Consider the following 18,078-nt stretch of genomic DNA (forward strand, 5'->3'; position numbering starts at 1 on the left):
GTTTGTCGGACGTGCAATGTTGTATATATATATATATATATATACAGGGGTTTACGAGGTGTTGAAGGACTTCACAGCTTTGGTAAAATCAGGGGGGGATGCTCAGAGTTAATCAAGTTTGCACCGCGCATTTTCCCGTTGTCATCTGGTAGCTATTGAACGCTGCATTGAAGAGACCATAGCTTTCCCATTATACGCACAACACTGCCATTATCTTCTCTCTCTCTCTCTCTCTCTCTCTCTCTCTCTCTCTCTGTATCTCTCTCTCTCTCTCTCTCTCTCTCTCTCTCTCTCTCTCTCTCTCTCTCTCTCTCTCTCTCTCTCTACAGTGAGCGAGAGGAGATGAGGCAGTGATGGAATAGGTACTCAATTACAATTTTAGTCAATTAATGGTTAATCCATACCCTTTTTTTCTCCCCAATTTAGTCGTTATAATTAGTGGAGTAGAAGTAAAAGTCGGAAATACTCCATAGCAACTCAAAATATTTGAGTGAATGTAAAATTGTTGTACATAATAGTTACTGTCCAACACTGGACGACATGTACACTTAAGGCCTATTCATAGTCTGGATTTTTGGTGGTGAGCTGACCACCGCGACCACCGCTGACCACCGCGAAATAACGTTGAGCGGTGGTGAGTAAAAACAGAGAGAAGGGCTGGGGCGGTGGTTTGCTCTTCATCGCGGCTCGTGACGTCATGTTGTAGTTCGGTGGTCACCTAACCACCGAAAACCCAGACTGTATGTATGAGCCTTTACAATATATCTATCCTGAGACAGATAGCTTTTTAACTTTTCACTCTGGGACAATGCGAGCTATCTTTGGTGTCATAACTCTGGCGACCACCACTGTTTTCTCTAGTCGGCCTTTTCCTCGACAGCAGGTCCGACATGGACCCGTCCAGGTAATCACAACAACAGCGGTGACAACTACGGGGATAACCTGGTAGCACCCCTGGAGAAAATTGGAGCACAAAATAACACCCCGGCCTGAGCTTCCCTCCCCTATGAGGGGGGTTTTGTCACGTATAGTCAAACCTTTACGGGGAGGAGGGGGGGGTTCTCAGACCAGGTATTCAATCTGGGGTGCCACCGAAGAATTCGCCCCTGAGTCACAATACGGCCAAGTGATTGATACTTCCCGTCCCTGATGCCTTCTGGGATGCCTTGTTTCCACAGAAGGAAAAGAAAAATAAAAAAAATAACTAAAACAAAAAAAAGGAGGAGAGAACAAGTTTTGTTTCTGCAAATGAAAAACAAATGGTGCTTCGGGATGGAGGGAAAAACATCGCGGAGAGACGGAAAGGGATCAAGTACGCCTGTGGCGGCCTGTCGACCGCAGGGTCGCATACCGAGAAATCATGGATCCCCCACACACACACACACACACACAGTCAAATTGAGTGTTTGTACGGCAGCGCAACGCGGCACCGCTATAGTGTTGCAGCAATCATGCAAATTGGGCTAATCAAAAAATGCTTCAATTACAGCACCCCACTGGCGATGTCTGTCCGCAGAATTCCATCGTATACCAACCAAACCGCTCGGCTTTCGCCAGAAGTGTGCGTCTCGTTCCAATGTCTTGATATTTTGTTGATGAGGATGAAATGCAATGTGGAGACAGTTATGTTTCTTTCTTTTTTTTCCCGTTTTTTTTTTTCTTTTTTTTTTTTTGCTTGCACAATGTGTGTGACCCAACCGGAGAGAATCCTTGACATGCCATCCCATCCCTGATCGTAGAGTTCTGGCGGCGAGGGGGGAGAAGAGATGGAAAACCACAATGCATGCATGGCTGTGGCGTCTCTTCATTGTTCTCCAGAGACATTGGGCCAATTACCTAGTTAAGTGACGTGTCTCCCTTAACTGATTGCTCGGCTTGTTTTTTTTCTTCTTCTATTTTCTCCTTCATCTGTTTATGGGCCTGGCTCACTCCTCCAGACCTCTCCTCTCCTCTCCTCTCCTCTCCTCACTACTTGAGTGGTACAATTTTGAGGGTTTTCTTTTACTGTCACGCCAGCGGTCTGCGCCAATCAATCAATCAATCAATAAACCAATCAATCAACCAATCAATCAATCAATCAATCAATCAATCAATCGATAGTGTCTAGGACTAACTATACTCATTGTAACATTGAAACATGATCCTGCTTGTCTCAGGAAGGACACATGCACAGTTTTGCACGCACGCACGCACGCACGCAAGCAAGCACACACGCACGCACGCACGCACGCACGCACGCACGCACACACACACACACACACACACACACACACACACACACACACACACACACACACTTTCAGTCTGTGAACCAAACCACCAAGAGCGTGGGACAGAATGCAATCATTGTTATGGAACAAAAATAAGTTTTGGTCCAATATTAACAATGCTTTCTCCTCCAGCTTAATGGCCTGTTTTACACAACAGTTCTGGCAGCTGATAAGACGTTCTCAAGCTGTGCAATTTGTGACGGTATTATTAGCAGTGTGCACTACCAGAGGCCAATAGGTGAAATGTGACAACGGAATAATCAGGGTAATCTAGAAGACCGATGGCCGTTCCAACGTTACGTGACGTGAAGCTGAAAGGGTTAACGTGCGTTGCTATTAACCATTACGCTGTAATTCTGCTGGAGTCACTCAGGCGGAACGTGCAATGACAGATGTTAAAACAACTGAATATTTCCCTGATTGCTGTGACTGAATCAGGGAAACTGAATATGATTTCCGTTAACAAAGCTGTTCTGTTCTCATAGGTCGGTCGGTCGGTCTACCAAACAGCACACATTGCACGGAAACAGTCCTATAAATTACAGCAAGCCTTCCCCCGGAATTTATTCCAATCATCACAGGCCTCATTGGCGTATATGTCTGTGTGTCACATTAAAAGAATATATATAGTAGATACACAAGCTCATACATTTCACTTTGTGCCGGACTATTATGACCTTGTAGATCTGCAAAAAAAAAAAAAAAAAAAAAGACGGAAATTCGTGCACATCTTTGCTTTTGGTGTACCTGGGACAACATTATTTTTAGACGGGGTGTCGCTTGGCCAAAACTTAATACTTGACATGAAAGACTTTGAACACGACTGACATAGCAACATTCGTTGCTGTCGGGAGGAAACCTCATAACTCCATTTTTGAGATTTTTGATTTCTTTTTGAACACCCATTACGTCTGTGTGTTGTTTCGAAAATATTGAACCAATGGAAAGTAGTGAAAAGTGCTTTGGACAAAACCTCTTAACTCTTCATTTCTTTTCAGAAAAACTGTCTTCGAAGACATTTAAATAGAACCCCGACCTAAAACAGGTCTAAATGGGTTAAGCAGCGTATTCATTAAGTCCAAACAGTGGGGTCTTTGTCGGGTCAGCGTGATTGGATTTCAGGGGGAGATGGGGAGCGGGAGGGAGGAAAGAAAAAAAAAAAAGAAAAAGCACCCAGTCTTTGAAATCGTTGCCGAGTGTAATAGTGTTGTTATGGTGTCTGTGAACCACATCTGACCTCCGACCTCCAGATCAAAAGGATCATGGGGAGTAAATAATGATCAGATGTTCTGATTCTTTGCTCCTTTTTTTGCGTGTGGTTCTGCTTCACGGCTGCGGATGTGACTAAATTGTTTGGGTTTGAGCCGCCGGGCCGCGCCATGCCGCCCCCGAGGTGACGGGGGGACGGGGGGACGGGGGGGCTTCGCACAGGGAGACTTGGCCAGATGAAAGGGGAGGGTCAGCGATGGAGGTACAAGTATCGATACGCTGTGTGTGTCTGTTACAAGTGCAAGTCCCGGTGTGCAAACATTCACTTGCATCAAAAGGGCTGACGGATACAGGTAATGGGCGTATCAGTCGGGTCGGTTGGTGCGGCCACAGAACCTCTTAGTTGTGGAAAAATATACCAAGTTTACATCCAAAATAACTTTTTAGTTAAAAAGGTTACACGGTATGCCCTGTATTCTTCACATAGTCGTGTGAAGAAGAAAAGCAAACATAGTATAGGCCTACATCGAAATGTGCTAATTTTGAACTTTCCTAAGAGGTTTGCACATGGGATTAAGTGGATAACAGTGTGTAACGGTATATATATATATATACAGGGAATACGGGGGCCTTCTACAGTGCTACATGTACCGTGCAAATTGTCTAACGACAGACGGGAGACTACACACTCTGTACAATATATCACTTGTACAATGTTCTCCGTCAGCAGCAGTATGTATGTGTATGTCTGCTACAAGCGTATAGGTCAAACCGTCGGTTTAGTGCTCTGACGTTTACAGTGGTCTGGAGGGTTGCGGGTGCAACTCCCATGTGCTGTATTATGCCATTAGGACAGTTAGTGTGGGCCTGTGCCTCTCACATAAATCCACAGCTGTGTAAATGGAACAGAATCGTAACACCATAACAATGCTCTTCCACTTAAGGAAAGGAGGGGGAGGGGGGGGGGAGTACTCAGTCAGCAATTATAGCTTTGCTTTTGTACAACATGAAACCCCATGCAAAAGGGGGGAAAAACAAGATTTTGGTCGAGTTTAAACAAATAAACGCAGCCCGCCGGTGCATATAACTCTATAACATATAAATGGACGAGGTGTTAAAGAACGGCCCGGGTCACTTCGGCCTTTTGTGGCAGGCCGCTGTCACTGCGGTAATGGATGGGACAAAAGCCATGAAAGTGAAAACAAAGGAAAATGTTGGGATACATCAACAGGACGTGACATCAACGCGGGAAAATCAGCGATTTATCTCTCTCTCTCTCTCTCTCTCTCTCTCTCTCTCTCTCTCTCTCTCTCTCTCTCTCTCTCTCTCTCTCTCTCTCTCGCCGTTGGCCGGAGTCTCGGACAGAATAAGGAAGCTGGCGACAGCGGAGCGTTGAAAAGGTTCCCCCCGAAAGGAATGCGAGAGGGTCAACTCCGTGCCAAAGAGGGAGGACAGAAAATCAAGAAGAACAGAGTGTCCCGGTGACTCGGCACAGGTGCAGAATTAATTCCATGCGCTGGTATTGCATATTTTACAACAAAAACGGAACACTTTTAAAACACAGAGGCAGCAGAGAATGTGTAAACATTCATCAATCAGATTAGGAAGCAATCAGGCCAGGGCAAAAGGACACTTGAGACTGTGAAATCACGTTTTGAGCTGAGTTCTACTAGCCTCAAAAGTACAGTCTGTTAACCCCTTGTTAGGCAGTGGTGTATAGCAACGAAGTACTCTTAAGTACAATTTTGAAGTACTTATTTTATTTTATTCACATTATATAAGTACATTTTCAATACTTTTACTTATACTCCACTACATCCCAGAAGACAAATCTTGTACCTTTTTACTCCACTACAATTATTTGAAAACTTTGAGGATTGTTAATTATTATTATTACAAAACAAAAACAAAATCATCTTAGTTTTAGTCGACAAAAACAACACAGGAGTGGAGGTATACTACTGGTTCACGTGGATCTAGAAAACCACACTTGAACATCAGTGGAAACGTGTTGTTCGACCTTCTGACCTTTTGCTCGAGGTCTTCCTGTCTGGTTGTCTCCGTGTCTCTCCAGTACATTACCCAACAAAACAAAAAGGACCGTAACATGTTGTGAGAGGAGAATAACTATAATTAATGTGTGCGGCGTGTCGAGTACTCTGAGCATGTCTGCTTTACACAGAACGTGATTAAGTGGCTTAGTGCTTAGGGGTCGGGGGAGGCCTACTTTCCTCATTTCCCATGAGGTTACAGTTTTTGCAAAATATGTCTTGCCCATTTTGTTTAAACTAACATGAGTCCCAAACGGGTTGGTGGTTATTTACACAGAAGACGGTCAAATAATATGCACTTGCATCTTCAGATCATCACAAGAGTGATTTTTTTTGTTTTGTTTTGTGAATGGCAACTTGTTAAGTGATTTTCTTTGGTTGAAATAAGTGTTGAATAGCTCTATGTTATGATAGTAGGAGTCTCCATGTCTCTCCACAGCCATACTGTACATACGTACATTAGCCACCTGGCGTTGACATCATTATTATAAGCGAGCAGTTTCAAACATTTTCCGTTTCGATCTACAAGCTCACAAACACGCCGGATTGCGAGACACCATAAGCTTGTAGAACAGCAATTTTACTATTTTGGGGGGAGAAATGCGTCTCAAGTGGAACTTTCTTTTAACTCACTCTAGTTCCCTTTCTTTAAAATGGAAGCTCTCGTTCAGACAAACGGTCCGTGTCTGACAGAAGAGCCCGTATGCATGCCGTTCCTCTGTGCTGAACGCAGACAATTTGTCAAGATGAAGACATGGAAAATATGCAGCCTAGAGGCGACGACTGCTGGACTCCGGTTCTTGTGGTCAACTCTGCTACCATTACAGTTTAAACAGACAATGCTTAACCTGCGTGACCTCCTCATAATGGGCTGTCGGCGATGAGAGCCTCGGCCTCGCGTTGTCTTTGTTCTGCGCGAAACCGCCGCTATTCAAACGACGTGGGAATTCCGCCTCAATTAACTTGCACTGCGGTATATATGGCCCCGGTCGTTTTCAATGAAATTGAACAATGGCCTTTAAGACGTCTTCAATTAATGGTCTTCGAAAACAAATGAGGGCCGAAGCATGCAAAAGCCGCAAAAGAAAAGGAGTTCCATAACATGGGAGCATAGGAAAAATAAGCCCTTTGGGTGAACATTTCATTTGTCATATAGCAGCCATTTCCCCCTGGATGTGCTGTGTAAACTGCCCTGCACACCCCTCACTGGTGACTTATGGCCTCGGTCTTCAATGGGAAATGTAATCCTCTAAGCCGGTATTTTTCTTACTACCACATTATTGTACATGAGGGGGTCACGGCAGCATAACATGTTATTTGTGAGGCATGAAGGAGATATATCGCACATGCAAAATCATCATATGGCCATGAGTGTTAATACTTTCCTTTTAACTTTATTTTATATTTAAGCATGGGTGGCCCCCAGTATAGGATGTATCCCCGACTACACCAGTAAACGGTTTCTGAATCGTTGTCTGACACGTTGTACGATGAAGTGTAAAATATAGGGCTTGAAGGGGTAGTTCAGACATACAAATATAGGCTTCTATAGGAAATGTGACAAAGACTAAAACCTCTCCATGATGGTGAATTATTCCTTTGAGTGGCAAATCAGGCCACCATTGTACAACAAAGTATAATACAGGGTTAATCAGGGGCTATAGGATTTAGTCGATATATAAATATTCAAATTATCCCAGTCGATTCGTTGTTATACGAAGACATAAGACATTAAAAACTGCTTTTGAATCATTCAATTAACCTACTGTACATGAGCAAAAAAAAATATGGGTCTCTATAGGACCACAATGGAAACAAGTCCCCTGCAGGACCATTTTGTGTTAAAGTATCAATTATAATGATATATACTGTGCATTACCCAGGTCTATATACTTGAAGGTATACCCAACATCCTGACCTCTCTGGGTCCATCTCTGTCATTGTCACATGTTCACGGTGTGACAGAGACCAAGGAGACGCCTGTCTGTCACGTCACGGTCGGCAGTGATACAGCGCGGCTAATGGATTCGTCCCAGTTCTCTGAAAGACAACAGGACCCCGGAGCCCTCCCTCAGAGGAGTTGAGACGTGGGGGCGGGCGGTTCAAGCCTCTTTCCTCTCCTCTCTCTCTCTCCTCCATCTTCATTTGGCCTCAAAAGGAAGACGAGAAGAGAAAGAAGCGGAGCTGGTAGAGCAATGTTTCACTTCTCACCTCATCCACACCATAGTTCTCATCCATCATCCGTGGCAGCCTAAATCCCCCGTCTTTCATTCCACGAGGAGGAGGGGAGTTTGTAATGAGGGGGGGGGGGGGGGGGGGATTTATTAAAAGGAACATCTAGCCTAGTTTTCTCTCTTTTCTTTTTTTTTTTTTAGTAAAAGGCGCTCACGGAATTGCATAGTATGACTCGTTCTCTTTGAAATCTTGAGGAGCTTTTCTGACACGATTCTCTCACGTACTCTTAATGTGCAATTCCAAGTGAAAATATGCCAAGGTTTAACCACTTTATCCATTCATACATTGGCTATTAAAAACAAACACCCAGTGTATCACTTCGTGTCACTCTGCGAGCTTGTACATCTGTATAACTTTTGAACATTTTAGAAACACAAATCTTATCTTCTGGGGGTTCATGGCACAACACGTTTTCAGCGGTGCGTATAGCATTAGTCCGACGTCCCAATAATCCGCCACCCAAACATCCGACTACCCAATATTCCAACCATATAGACCCTATTCCCCAAACCCTAAACCTATAGATCCCCGTACTAACCCTATCCCCCAATATGGGAATCCATCGGCAAAAAACAGCACCCTCTGCTGTTTGTTTCCTTTTAATTTGCCTCTGGGGGCAGGCCATAGAGTAATACAAGGATAAGAGACTGAACCGGAGTGACAGCCCCGCCCCCCCGCTATTCATTTCGATGGAAGTTGCTCGGTGGCGTATTGAAGCACCCGGAAGAACCGACCGACGCGGCGGTCGGGTGAAATGGATTGACTATACTCCAACAGTTGGTGTCCAAATGCGGAAGTGCATCCCGAGTGCTCAATGTTAAACCTCGAGCTGCACGGGGTTTCCTCGGGGCAAAAGGCAGGGGGCCCGCCTGCATTCTCAGCTCTGACCAGTAGTGCCTGGGCAGGCCCCAGCAGCAGAATGTGTATAACAGGATGTTGGCCCGTTTGGCCCCGGCCTCAGCCCTCCACTTCCTGTGGTGCGCTGCCCTGTGTTTACATTCCCACTATCAACAGTGTAATGTGACACATTCTGAATGGCCTTGCTGACAGATATAGTGTATAGTGCAGCACAGAATGAGAGGTCGCTATCCCCAAACCCTGACCGCACGTGCAATCCACAGGTGAGTCTTAACTGGCCACGTAGTCAAACTAATGGGATGTCGGATTAACCTGTGCCCACCTGTTTTCAGGTGGGCACAGGTTTGAGAACTATATGTACAGTATAGTAAGTGGTAGGAGACCCACAAAATCACACATTAAAGATTGCCCGTTCAGAATGGGTTAACCAGCCACGCATGTCGATGCGCACTCCAACATGTGTGATTCGCCGTGAACAAAATAATCACTTCTAACCCAAAGGGAAACATATTGGAATAGACTGTGTGCACACACACACACACACACACACACACAAACCTCCTCCCTGACCTCCCTCTCTCTCTCTCTCTCTCTCCGCCATGCAGGCTCTGTGCAACGTGCCGCAATTTTTTTCCACCCTAAAACATGATCATTATAGGTATCATTATAATATAAAGAGGAAGAACTTTTTCCAAAAAGCGTACAGTATTTGTTCAAATCATGCTTTTATGTGGACACGCCCACCAGTTCATTAAGTATGCCTGCTTTGCCTGGTGGGTGGTGGTGGGTGGTGATCCACCTGAACTGAAGCCGCACCCACGGCTGTAGTTGTATGATAAAGGGGGAGGGGTTAGGGGAGGGGCTGATAGTGTGATGTCACTATATTACTGTTTATTTCATTGGCCCGTTTGACTGTCAAGGGTTCAGCCTCCAGGAAGAAACCCCTAAATACAAAGTCAATACACCATTGCACATAAAAACAACTCCAGGGTGTCTAATGAAGTATACTGTCACCTCATAGACGCATGAAAAACTCCATCTTTAAGCATGCAACATTTTATCTAAGCCCAAGCATCGCAACAAATCTCTCCGAGATAATGTTTAGTCCATATACCGTGGGATGTGTACGGATCTATAACCCAGCAGTGAACCTTGTAAAAAGAAAAAACATGTGGGGCCTCAAACTCCACCTAAAGCCTGGGATTTGAGTCATGTGTCAGACCTGGATTTTGGTCTCACAAACCTGGCGGGGGAAAACTGGGAAACGGGGAAACACGTTGCCGCGTGGGAGCTTTATTGTTCGACTGGGTGTCCGTGCATCACAGTTAATTCCATCCCGAGATGAAACGACTAAAGTAAATCACCTCAAGGGAAATGAAAAGGGGAAAAAAAGGCAGGAATTAAATCAAAACGTGCAAGTGTGCTCTGCTTCAGTTATAGCCGTGCTTTATGATAAAAGACACGCGATCGGCACATCGGGGGGAGCTGCCGGCTCATTGGAAACCAGATGCCCGGCGTACATTTCTGCACTCTTTTTCACGTTGTCAGCTCATAAAGAACAACATGAAAATTGAGTTGGGGTTTTTAAGTTGAATTGGGGGGAGGGGGGGGGGGGCGTTTTATATGCATGCCAACTATATGAGAACCTGTACACCATAAAAGGTTACCTATTTCCCTTGAATTATATTGCAATTCTTCTTGTTTCTGTTCAGTTCAGAGTTAATAAAAAGTGCAGAATTGTGCCTGCTTTATGCCAAAACTACCGCAGCCTCTAATGATTTCCTACTGAGCCAAGGTAAGGTAATCGTTTGGTCTGAACGGCAACATCCTGAGTGTTCATTGGACTCCGAGAGCCGGCTATAGAGCAGGGCAGAGTAATATAGTAAGAGAGTGGCGACACTTGTAACGATGGAATGCAGAAGTGCTCATTCTATCTCAATGGGATAGTTCCAGCCATAGGAGCAATGTTTGGAACTATAGCCCATAGGCACCCGCTCTGAGAGTAGCGTGTCGTTACTCTCCTACTCTACACTCTGGAGCAAGGGGTGGGCAACTTTGACGACGGAGAGGGCAACTCTCCGCAACTCACTCCAGAGGGCCACGTTGCATACTTACTGTCATGGCAAAAATAGCCGAACTACAAGCTCAAAACGCGCTGCACTGCGACGTGTCTTGAACTTGTAAGCCACAGCCACCACCGGGCTGCCAGTTGCCCATGTATGAGCTAGACTCACATTGGTGCAGCACCCAGGATTAGATAATTGACACATGGATGGAAAAATGGGTTGAGAATTTGTGGGATAAAAATGTAGGAAAAGAAAAAAACAACAACAAATAAAATAAGCTTCAAACCTCCCAAAATAAACTGATTCGACTTCTCTGCCATGGGGCCCATGTATGACACCACCTTTATTTTTGCTAGCTTAGGGTGGCTCAGGGTATAGAAGACAGGGTTAAGCAATTAAAATGAGATTGGCTTTCAAGATAGTCAATGTGACTTTGCCCTCAATGCCCTTAATACCTGACAAAATACCTCAAAAAAGACTGAGCGACAACGTTCTGGTAACTCCCACATATAGAACAAACATGGGTAAATTCTACTTCTAAGTGTGGAATGCCCTGACAACACCCCTTATAGCAGCAACACTTCCCCTACTGCACCGGGTCCCAAACTTTTTCATGCCAAGGACCCCCAAATTTTCATGTATTAGCCTGCAAACCCCCATTTCATAAAGATATGCCAGGGACCCCTCCATAATTTACGGCTGTGATTCTCAACCATTATTATTACCATAATTTAAAGGACCCCCAGTTTGACATAAATTTGGCTACGGACCCCCATTTAATGGCAGTTCTATCTCTGGGAGTGGGACCCCCAATTTATATTGTAAAAGCAATGTTAATTTAACTCTGAGAGTGTACAAATGGACACTCGACGGGTCGATTTGGTTCCATTTGTACACACTCTGAGTTACAGACCCATAAGGGTCCATTTGTTTCCTATCTATCATCCAGCTATATAAGGACACCCTGAAACTCCCTCAAGGACCCCTGGGGGTCTCCGGACCACACTTTGGGAACCACTGCCCTATACTCATATGCAAGACGACGCTCTATGGTTTACCAGATCATATCTCACTATCTCAGATTAATCCACACCGCAAATCCTTGTCAAATGTGATCGTGTTCTATATGCGTATACTCCCCTTCTCCTCTGTGCGGGGTGTGACCTTTTCTTTAAGAGTCAAAGAGGAGCGCGTCAGGGCGGGTAACTGTGTCCTCCTCACATCAATCAGATAAGGGTGTGTTTACTGCTCGCCGGATGATGAGTTACACGACAATCAGCGGCATTCTCCGGCAGACATTATTGATTTACCGTTATGCCTTATTTATCTATGGACTAAGCCTAAGGGCTCCATTTTCGTCACCGCTATAAACCCCTTATCCCTAAATTTCATTTTTTTTTACTATTTTGAAAAGAAAAAAAGAAAAAGAAAAAGGCCAGTCTACAAGCTCACAACGTGTCAATGTAGATTGGCTAGTTGAACTATTCAAAAATGTGGTGACGAAAATGGAGCCCATGGTCTATTATAAGGCATAGATGATGATGTCCCGCAACCGGAAATAAGCTCATTTACACGATCAGACCACATTGATTTTTCATAATTGTGAGCTTGTAGATATGCTTTTTTTTATTTTTTTATATCCGCAACACCGGCACACCGCAATAAATCCGGCTTTATTGAGTCAACAGCCATCCATAATTCATATCTGAGCTGTGGGCTCTTCTTGCGATAGCTGAGAAAATCCTTTGAAAGTGTGAGAGAGGGAGGAGGAGGCAGGAGCTACTGGAGACTGGGAAAAAAAAGAAAACAGCAGCAGGAAAGTAACTATGTAGTACTCAAGAATTTATTCATTTTCCCAGGGACACGTTAATCAAAACGTCAGTTTTCACCTGTACTGTAAATGGGCTAGAGTTAGCCAGAGGCTCATTTTAAACTGTAGTCCCTGAGCAAGTGGTGATAAAACTATCCCTACAAAAACAGGCATATCGCTACCCATGCAGTCTCAACCAAACACGGTGAAATAGCACCGAATTGCAATTTCGTACAGACACCGCCTATAATAGAAAACACCAAAATCCATACATATGACACTGAAATCCTCCCCATAGAGCATGGAGCATACATGGGCAAGTGAAGGACCGGGGGCCACATACGGCCCCCACTATCACTTAATGCGGCGCTCAGGTTAATATCAGAATACTGATATATTATTGATTTTAGCTGTTACAATTCCAAACATGCAAACATGACCCTGTCCAATGTGTTTGGATTTAGTTCATAAAGTTAACATAAATTAATTTGTTATTTTTTCCGATAATTTCAATTCAATTCAATTCAATTCAATTCAATTCAATTCAATTCAATTCAATTCAATTCAATTCAATTCAATTCAATTCAAATCAATTCAAATATAGCCGATCTACAAGCTCAAAACGCGTCACAGCTATTTTTGCTACTACAACTACAGTAATATGCAACGTGGCCCTCTGGAGTGAGTGTGGAAATATAGTGGCCCTCTCCATCGTCAAAGTTGCCCAGCCCTGCTATATAGACAATGACGGAGGGGTGCTGTCTCTACCGAACTTGAGCCACGGGAGACACCAGCTGGAGTTGCCATGTCGAGACATTGCCGATCGCCCTGTCCGAGTTGTAACCCGATATGGACAGAAAAGTGAATGATGTCAAACCCCAACTCACCCAGCCACGGCGAAATAGCACTTCTGTACTAGTGAAAGTCACGCCTCCGTCGCGGTCGAAACAGTATTTGTACTGTAACATGTACGGATTTGGGGGATTTTCTAGGTGTGTATATGTATGGAATTGCAATTCTGTGCTATATATTAGAATACTTCATTGGCAGTTTAAGAAAATTTACAGAAAATTATTAAAAAAAACGCCAAATGGACTTAGACACAAAAAAAAGCCTTTGCTTGTTTCCATTGTGGTCCACCTTGTAACATGAAACTATACACAAACATGACTGTACAAACAAAACAACCATGAAACAAATAACAAATAATCCTTATATAAGGCTATACACATAGGACAAGAGGTACCCTAAGAGAAGAGTAGTCCTACCTCTATTTCGCCCTATTTCTGTGAGATGGGGTTGGCGGGTTGCAAGTAAACATAGCACAGAGGATTTACAGTGAAATGTGAGAAATGACACTAGTGATACCATGATTACAAGTTTGGTTTGCAGTGAAATGAAAAATACGTTTTTCACACTTTTAGACCACATCTGTGGTCATCATATGGGCACCTAACAATGGATGCCAAGACAATTACAACATTTTAATTTCTGTGCATTTTTATATAAAAAGTCCATAAAAATTAATTTGAATTACTTCCTGAATAGAAAACGTACTGCGTGATGACTTCTGGTTTGGTTAGTATAGCTTAGAATGGTATTTAATTATGCCATTTATAATATACAACAATGACGTGTCGAGGCCCACATCAATACAAGCCAATAAAAAATAAGCTCGCCCGTTTGATTCCCATCGCTGCATCATCCACTACTCAAACTACTTTAATCCCATTCAAGATGACATCCATACAGTGTATTACTCGTTTTAAACGTAATCATCACGCTAAAATATTATGTGTATAGTTTGTGTTAGAAATAATCCCCTGGCTTTGCTCCACGTCTCTCTGTTACTTTGTTTACAAAGGACACTGCACGTGAGAGGAAGTCACGGACTTAACGTCCCATAGCCTGGAGGGATGTGACGCTCTGATTGGTTCAGAAACTGAGGTCCTATAGCGTTTGAGGCTGAAACTTCAAAATAAAATGGCCACCATTTCCGTTTCACCACATCTTTAAGCCACCTCTTAACGTCAACGTGGAAGGTCAAATAGTTATAGTCTAGATAGACTAAATAGAGACTATCCTGTCATGGTATGCAGAAAGTTGAACCCAAAAGCAGAGCCAAACACAGGAACCAAGTTAAGGTATTTATTCACAATAAGTGAATGGGAAGGTAGCATACACAAAACATGAATGCTGAGACGAGCAGGCAGGGCAGGCGGCAGGCAGACAACAAGCAGGCGGATGAACAGGAGAGCTGGGTTCTGGAGGAGAGGAGAAGAGCTTGAGTTGCAGGAAACACACAGGAGCAAAACACTAGGAATACTATGAACTAAGACTTGGAATACTACTAAACTATAACTTCACTAACTAGGACGTAAACACTGGTTTAGAGACAAGCTACTACCATGAAAGGTACAATGATCTGGCGATGAGTGGAGCGAAGACCAGGGTTTAAATACTGCCAGGGCTGAAGAGTTGATGGCCGGCAGGTGTGTCAATTGAGTGCGATGAGGTGACCACACACAGGTGTGCCCAGGCTGGAAGCTGGGAGGAAAGCCGACGCCCACACACAGCCACAGTATGGCAACACAGAGCCACTATACTGTGACACTATCCCAGTGATGGGAGGCTCTAACAGAGAAGACTGTTTCAGTGCTGTTTCAAACACCCGGCGTCTGAATGGAGTCCCCTCTGGTAGTTGTCCGTGTCGCTCTGTCACCACTTCAGCTTCCACTTCAACTTCAGCTTCGCTCTAAACAGGCTGCCCAGACTGCACTGTGCCTCCTGGTTCACAAGAGGGTGGTGTGGCTCAAAGGTCAGGAGACAAAAACTCCCGACAGAGATCTACACAGCAGTGACATGGACGACTCTGTCTACATTCACCCTGTCCTACCGATGGAACGTGGTGGCATCCGCTCCCCCTGTGGGAGTCGCTCCTGCGTGCTACTCAGCGGTAGGGTCACCGGCACCTTGACTGACGGGCTGGCTTGAGCAGCCCTTCACCCCGGTGGTCACTGGCCTAGCATCGTGCTGGGCCAGCTGAGCCTAGGTGGCGTCTTGCGCCTAGGCCACGAGTATTACTCACTTGGTATGAATACTGAAGTTTTGGAGCATGTTGGCAAGCGCCTGTGGCAAGGATAGCCACGGTCAGACTCATGGCGCTTACAACTTATAGGCTCTGATGGAATTCAGGTAAAACTGCCTCGGGTTGCCGCGGGGGCAGCTGGTCTGCTTATTTCCTCGCGGTGTGTCTTAGAGAGTTCCCGTACATATTGAATAATATGTAGTGGAGAGCCAGTCTCGAACACGATAGAGAACGGAGGGTTACACTCTCTGTAACCCAGGTTCTCTGAGTGGAGAGACTGGCTCTCCACGAAAGAGCCGCTCTAAAATTCGTGTCAATCAAGAGGTAATCGAAGTGGCTCTGCACAGATGGGGCTTAAATAGCCCGCTGATTGGCATCTGGGCAGGGCCACCATAGTAGTAATGTGTCTTAAAGAGATATCCATGAACACTGCCCTGTGGGGTCAGTTCCCGTACATATTGAATAATATGTAGTGGAGAGCCAGTCTCTCCACTCAGAGAACCCGGGTTACAGAGAGTGTAACCCTCCGTTACATGTTATACGTGAGCGTTTCGATCTGAAAAGAAATCAGGCGGCACGCTATTTCGATGGAAAAACTTTGAATAAAATAAGCTAACAGAGTAATTTTTTAATCGTGCTATAGCTACATTTACTTAATTATTTAAAAAAAAGAAAAGAAAAAGAAAAATCCTACATCTTCCCACTGTCCACACCACTGGTGAAAACCGAGCGTGAAAGCAACAGGAAATGAGAAGGCAGGGGAGGCGAGGCCGGGCCAATCACCAGGCATTCCTGACAGAGAGGTGGAGCGTGTGTGTGTGTGTGTGTGTGTGTGTGTGTGGGGGGGGGGGGGGGGGGGGGGGGGTCACAGGGTCAAAGGTGAGAGGGGAGGTTGTTGGATGGTGAAGCACAGCTGTGTGCAATGAGGAGCATATCTGGGCTGACCCCCATGCCAGAGTCAGCAGAGATAGCCATGCATGCAGCACACATCTGGGCCTGATTCAGGTATCACAGCACAACACACCAGCAGGCGGGAGGTAACTGAGTACATTTACTCAAGTACCGCACATTAAGTACACTTTTGAGGTATTTGTACGTGACTTGAGCATTTCCCATATACTTTCACTGCGACTCCACGACATCTCAGATCCATATATTGCACTTTTAACTTCACTACATTTATTTGAAAACTTTAGTTACTATAGTTGCTTTGTAGATGTAATATTATTTATTACTATAAAAAACATGCATTAGCCCGGGGCACGGTGGCACAGCCGGTAGTGCCTCCCAGCTAGAAGGTCCTGGGTTTGATTCACGCTGTGGGCGATGGGGGCGTGTTTTCTCTCCTCCGCATCATCAGTGCCCATACCCGAGGTGAGGTTGGCGAAAGGGCTTTTCTGTGTGGAGTTTGCATGTTCTCCCCCGTGTCCCCTAGGGTAGTTAGGTAGTAAGTAATCCTGGTCTCTAAACTACCTCCCCCTGGTCAGCCGGGGCGCCTGATGGAGGGGAAAGGAACTGGTCAGAATAGCGTGTTCCTTCCACGCGATACGTCCGGCCTGACTCCCCCTGTCAGCTGAAAAGAAGACGCTAGGACTCATCATGCATAGAAGGAAGCATGAGTCCGTCAGTCCACTGCCCTCCCCAGGTTGGCAGAGGAAGTGTAGCGCCCAGGATTAGCCTATACATTAGATAATTGACACTGGGTGGAAATAATGGGTTGCAAAATTGTGTGATAAAAATTAAGAACAAATAAAAAACATGCATTAGCCCACCCACTTCAGGAGGGAGGGCAGAATCCATTTCTTCCGACCGACGAACCGTCGTTCGGTCGGTCCGTCGGTCCGTGGCTCCGTCGCTCCGTCGCTCCGTCGGTCCGTCGCTCCGTGGCTCCGTCGCTCCGTCGCTCCGTCGGTCGGTCCGTTTTTGCGTCGCGACGGACCGCCGGTCGCAGGTTTAGGGTGGATGGATTCTGCCCTTGCTGCCCAAATGGTAACTCTGTCATTTCTCTACCGTTTTGGACGGGGGCGGGCTCTTTGGAATCGTGTGGCCCCCCTGGAGGTTTCTATGGGGGTCTCGAGGTTCGGGGACCCCTGGGGACCCCCACGGACCCCCAAATGGTAATGTCACCTGTGGACACTAACTGTAATTGTCTCGCTGTCTCGCTGCTGCGCTGCGCCGCACAGACAGCAGCTTGTGTGTAACATGTGCGTTCGTGCCGTGTTGCTGGTATATTATTATTATTATATTTTTTGCGCCGCCGCGTTGTCTCGCTGCTGCGCTGCACAGACAGCAGCGTGTGTGTAACATGTGCGTTCGTGTAAATGTTCGTGTAAATGTTTTAGGTCGGCCGGTCGGTGATTTGGTCTGTCCTTCATATATTTTTTTTTCTGCTCTCGTTGGACTTAACTTTAAAAGTCCAATGGAACACCTCTTTGTAACGGGCCGCTGTAGCATAGTGGTCTAATCCCTCGCCTCTCTATTCTTTTTTGCT

This window comes from Protomyctophum parallelum, assembly GCF_964188405.1.
Source record: "Protomyctophum parallelum genome assembly, chromosome: 6".
NCBI lineage: Eukaryota > Metazoa > Chordata > Actinopteri > Myctophiformes > Myctophidae > Protomyctophum > Protomyctophum parallelum.